Here is a 6527-nt window from a genome sequence, read left to right as displayed (position 1 = left end):
TCCAGTATAGCCCCTCAAAGCCCATTTTCCCTACTCCATGAAGGATCATATTTCCTCGTTTATGCTAACAATTGCTTTTGTGACGTCTGACAACCTATGCTACCTTTCCTGAACATCAGATACCTCATCTCCATAATTAAACACACACACACACACACACACACACACACACACTACAGGGGGCTGCTAGATGGCATAGTAGATAGAACACTGGTCTTTGAAGTCAGAAAGATTCATATATGTGTGCATGTATTATATACATATATTTCATAATTTTCATTGAGTGAATATGCTTGTGGTTTCTCTTAATGTAAACATTGCTGCACATTAGTTAAGCAAGGCCCCTAATTCTGAAGCAAAGTTACTTGACAATATGAGGAAGAGGATGAGTTAGAGATGTCCAAGACTGAGCCAAGGAGCTATGGTGATAGAATTTTTACTCTCTGAGACTTTGTTTCTTAACATTTAAAATGGAGAGTATAAATTTAGAGCTAAAATAGATCAGCCAGTGTAATCCCTTTATATGTGTGCGAGTGTGAGTATACACACATAGCATACAACATAATACATACATATACATACATATGCACATACATATATGTTTGTGTCTGTATGCGCACAATAAGTGAGAGCAGTTACTTTGCTTGGCTAAAGTCACCCAGGTAACATGTCATTCCTGGTATGTGAACTTAGGTTCTCCAGCGTTAAATCCAACTTCCTTTAGATTCTACCACTCTATGTCCTGCCCTACCAATCTCATGATATTAATATGTAGAAGGTCAATTTGTACAACTACAAATACATATTCTTATATGCATATGTAAACCTTTATATATATTGGTACACATATGTGTTTGTATATACATATGTACATGTAGATGTATATTTGTCATTTACCAAGGTACTTTCTCAAATTGATGCCATGAAGTAGGTACAGCAGTCATTATTATGGTATAATAGAAAGGATTCTAGATTAGCATCAGTGAATTTGATTTCAGATACCAGGAATGCCACTTATTCCCTGTGCAACACTGGCCAAATGAATTATCCTATCTGGACTTCAATTTTTTCACTCATAAAATTAGAGAATTGTATTAATTCCCTCTATTGTCTGTCTCTGTTTCCTTGTCTGCCTTTGTCTCTTTCTCTGACTTTGTCTCTGTATATATTATGTATATGTGTAAATTTATATCTGTTTGTATATGTATATATCTATCTATCTTTATATCTATCATCTATCTATCTATCTATCTATCTATCTATCTATCTATCTATCTATCTATCTATCTATCTATCTATATCTATAAATGGGGCAGATAGGTAGTGAATGGAGTTCTGGATCTGGAGTCAGGAAAACTCATCTTCCTAAATTCAAATCTGGCCTTAGACACTTGCTAGCTGTGTGATCCTAGGCAAGTGACTTAACCCTTTTTGCCTCAGTTTTCTCATCTATAAAATGAGCTGGAGAAGGAAGTGGCAAACCACTCCAGTATCTTTGCCAAGAAAAATTCAAATTGGGTCCTGTAAAGCCATTCATGACTGAAATGACTAAACAACAATGAAATATATATGTAATGAGTTATTCTTATTTCTATTAAGGCCACTAAAGTGAATAATGTATAAAACCATAGATTCTTAACCTTTTTTTGTCTGTGTCATGAACTTCTTTGTAATTCTAGTGAAACCTAGGGATTCTGTTTCAGAATAACTAATTTTTGAATTGAATTTCATGAAGAAAAATAGGGAATATTTAAAAGAAAATCAATTATATTGAAATAAAGCTATCAAAATATAGTTTAATAAAGTTCACAGGTTTCAGGTTAAGAATACAGAATCCAGCTGCTTCACTTTATAGATTATATGTAATTCAGCCCTTACCACTAGTGTTTAAAAAATGTTTGTTGACTGACTATATTCTTTTCATGTATTCATTTTTGATGCTCTCACTTCTGCTGAGGTCAAAAGCAGTCATGATACATGACCAAGGTTGCACAAGGATTCAGTAAAAGAACTACAATTAGAAGCCAGGTCCCTGCATTGACCTATCCAATGCAACAAGGCTTCCATCATTATCATGAAAACTGGTATCATCATCATCAACATATTTGGGGTTTAGAAGAAAGTAAATGCCATTTATCCTTTCTATCATAAAAGTTTGCTTAGAGCATTTAGACTTCAAGTTTTTAAATCAAATTCAGTAACCAAATAAAATGAGAAATCTCACCTTTGCTTTTATTTTTTTATGAGAGGTTGAATTACCATTTTTCATCAGAGAGATAAAACCAGATCTTTTCCATGATGCAAATTATTTTCTATTAAAGTACATTGACTATTGCACCGATTTCTAGTCCTTCTTTGCAAATGGGCACCACTGAATTACTAGGTCAATAGATGCCATCAGTTTGTTTTAGGGAAATGAGTTTGTTGAAAGGACTTCCTCTTCATTTCTCTCCCAGAGCAGAATTCCCTTCTCCAAACAGAACTAAATCCCTCTTTTTATGCCACAATCTCTTTATCTAATGCCATTGTTTTATTTTTATATTTCAGAAAACTCTAATTATAGATCAGGCTTCCCCCCCCCGCCCCAGAATATTCATCTTAAATAAGAAATTATGTCTTAATCAAATTTTATAATATTACACTGGATGTTTTAAAATTACTTTTTATCTTTGGGCCATGGTATTCTCATTAACAGTCTTTCTTGCTGTCCAACTATCACACTAATCTTATTCTTTAAAGGGATATTATCTCTGAAATACTGGGGTGTTTAGCTGATTTGCACAAACAACTTAAAGGTCATTGTTGTTGAGGACTTCTTGATATAGACCAATAATAAAGGGATATTATCTCTGAAATACTGGGGTATTTAGCTCATTTGCACAAACAACTTAAATGTCATTGTTCTTGAGGACTACTTGATATAGGCCAATAAGAATGCCCTTGTGATGCTGAGCACTTTGATTTGTGACTTCAATTCACAGGAGGGGAAGAAAGTTATCTGGCATTTACAGACCATTTATGACCATCTCAGACAATTCTGTTATCAATTCCTGAGATGTTAGAAATAATTTACATTGTGATTCTTAATACCCAGTAAAATCAGTCATTATTATAAAACCAAAGTAATGTGCCAAGAGTTGATCTTTTCTCTAAATGAAATGGGAGTATATAAGAATGAGAATTATTATTTTTTTAAGATTGTTGCTCCAATCATTGTCCTTTTCCCTCAAACTGCCATGAATTCATGCCTATGGTTTTTCTCAGCAACATTGACTGAACTCTTACCCATTTGCCCCAAATTGACTTAATTAAATTCTGATTTATTAAGTAGTTAATAAACATGCTTACTATGGGCACTGTGGTAGGTCTGGGAGAGATATAAAGTTAGATCACTGGATCATAGATTTAGAATTAGGAGAGATTTTTGGAGGCCATCAAGTCTAACCCCACCATTTACCAGAGAACGAAAAAGGATCCATGAGGTTAAATCACCTACCTATAGTAACATAGCCGATATCTGAGGCAGGATTCAAACCCAGGTCTTACTGACTCCATACCCAACACTCTATCCACTATACTACTTAGGCCTCTTTTTAATTAAAAAGACATATTTTTTAATTTATGGAATAAAACAAGCATTTCCATAACATACTACAATAAAAAAAAAAGATTCCATATGAAATTGCAAATCGTCTATGTACAACTTGCTATTCCTTTCAAATTTACAACAAAATCATCATGGAAATTTTTTTTTCTTCCCTCAATCAACTTGAAATCAAATTCATTGTGAAGAGTGTAGCACTAGACATTTGAGAAACTGTTTCTTCTGGAAAAAAAATACCAAGCTAAACTCCAGCTCCAGGACTTCTGGTGACTCCCTCTCCTATCGTTTGTACCACATAATGGTGCAGTTACATCTAATCTCCTTCCCAGTAAAGTAGGAAAGAACAGACACAATGGAGACAGATGCAGAATGGGGTCATGAACCCACAGACCACATGGACTTAATGGAGACACAAAGTCCTAAGATGACTCTGGCCACTAAGCTTTTCCTCGCCTCACCTGAATACAGTTAAGTAGGAATGATTATGAGAAAACCTGAATACTTCATAAGACCAGATACCAAGAGCTGGAAAGAACCTCAGAGACCATCTAGTCCAACTCCATTATATTCACAGATGAAGTCACTAAGGCCCAGAATAGTTAAGTGAATTAAATAAGGTCACATGGATGGTTAATGTCAGAAGTGGGATTAAGACATAGACAGATACCCTCTGATGCCATTTCCAGCATTCTTTGTGCTAGATCTCACTGTGATGATGACTTATTTAAAAGAAGCAGATTACGGTATTTAGGAAATGGATGATTGGAGAACAAAAAAGAAAGGAAAGGAGGTCAGTTGATCATGGAAAGGGAAAATAAGGGATAAAGGATGGACAGAGTGAGCTGTGGTACCCTAGGGATATTCAGCCACACAGTGGATATTTTTTTCTGTGAAGGAATTGTTAGAAGACATGGGCATCAATCAAGTGGGATGGAGAAGTGTAGACAACTCGCAATCTGTAAAAGTGGAGGAATGCCCTTTGGTGAAATCACTGATCCATTAAATATTTAACTAAATCAGGAGCAACCATAGTATACAGGTGAGAGCACTAGATTCGGAGGCAGAAATTTCTAATGGCTTCTCTGCCATGGACTACCAGCACCATCTTGGTCAAGACATTTCACCTCTCTTGCCTTTTCTATAAAAGGTTTGGACAACATAATGTCTGCATTTTCCTTCTGGTACTAAATCCTTTGATCCTGAAAATGCACCAAAGTGGTGCAAAGAACAGGCTGAGTGAAGTACAAGGGAGAAAAGCCATTACTAATTGGGAGGATCAAGGAAGATTTTGAAAAGTGCGTTAAAGCCTGCAAAGGATTTCAAATGCCTGGGAAAAAATGAATCAGCCAAAGAGGCAATGTGTTTTAGGTCAATGTAATCAGACTCATCAGAAAATATGCAAGTAATAAAGGCGGGATGTATGTATGCAAGCATGAAGGGAGGAGAAAGGAATGAATGAAGGGGGGAAGAGAGAATGTAATAAAGAGGAAAATGGAGAAAGGAAGGATGAAGAAAGGGGAGAAAGCATGTATTAAGTACCTACTGTGTGTCAGACACTGTGCTAAGTGGTTTATAAATATCTCATTTGATTCCCCAGAACAAGAGTCTTGGAAAGTAGGATGCTATTATTATTCTCATTTTACAGTTGCAGAAATTGAAGCAGACTGAGGGTAAGTGACTTGCCCAGGGTCAAATAGCTAGTAAGTCTGATGGAATTCAAGTTTTCCTCAGTGCAGCAGAGCCATCTAGTTCCTTAGTGTGTACATGGAGATGAGGTACAAATAATCAACGTAAGGGACTTCATGATAGAAAGAGATCACTTCCAATTTGGGAGTATTGCACATGGCAGGGAGGGAGGGGAATTAAGTTTAAGAACTGAACCTATTAGACATTCTGACAAGACAGGTATGATTTAATAAAACATTACTTTCTATCCTGATCTCTGTGTACTAATCATGTACAGAAGCATTCTACAGCAGCACATGCTGCCTTCCTCTATTCTGGGTCCATCCATAATTAATAAATACGAAGAGATCTGTCATCCTGCAAATCATGAACAATGTTATTCCCTTTCCCTGAAGTTTAGTCACTGGCCGTCTCTTTTGTCACAGCAAATGTTTTATTTTGTGTCTATATTCTTCCTGAAAATTGAAATTGCTCCTGTGAGTGTAAGGATGTTAAAATGTAATTAACAGAGTCCTTGGCATTCCCACCTCATGCCTTAATACCCAGGATGCAAGTTTTTGACATCAAAGATGTCTTTGATGTAAAAAACACAAGAAAAATGAAGGTGTCCCCGCTTTAGACAAAAGTGTTTTGTAATTATTGAATTGATACATCAAAAACTGAAGTGTTTGCTTTCCCCAAACCTTTGAACTCAGAAAATTCTGAAATGCTGATATAGATGGACTTCTTAAAGTTCATTCAGTGATCTAAATAAACTTGGAAATGTAATTTCAGAAGAATATTATCATGTGATGTATTTATTTTTTGCATTTTTCTTTTCTCCTTATTAGCATGCTGTGGGAATTCTAAGTCACAAATGTATTTTAGGAGCTTAATATGTACTTGCATTAGATTGGGTGCTCCTTGAGGGCAAGGACTGTCTTTTGCCACCTTGTATTCCCAGCACTTAGCTTAGTGGTGCTTAATAAATGTTCACTGATTGGTTGATTATTTTGGGGGGTGAGCTAGTACAAAAATCCCAATGCAGTTAATGGACCTATGACTAGACCTGAAGAACTCATTATTAGAAAATTTCTCTATAGAAACAAGTATTTATTTACTAGAAGTTTTGCTGTGTAGCCTCATTCCCTAGAGGAACCTCAGGATTCTTTGTGAAGGAGAATTTGAAGTTATGGAAAGTTAGGGGTGTGTGTGTGTGTGTGTGTGTGTGTGTGTGTGTGTGTGTGTGTGTGTGTGT

Source organism: Petaurus breviceps, unplaced genomic scaffold (genome assembly GCF_028583685.1).
Source record: "Petaurus breviceps papuanus isolate PSGF00001 unplaced genomic scaffold, PetGlider_PUasm1.0 98, whole genome shotgun sequence".
In the NCBI taxonomy this organism is placed as follows: domain Eukaryota; kingdom Metazoa; phylum Chordata; class Mammalia; order Diprotodontia; family Petauridae; genus Petaurus; species Petaurus breviceps.
This window is presented reverse-complemented; position numbering follows the sequence as displayed.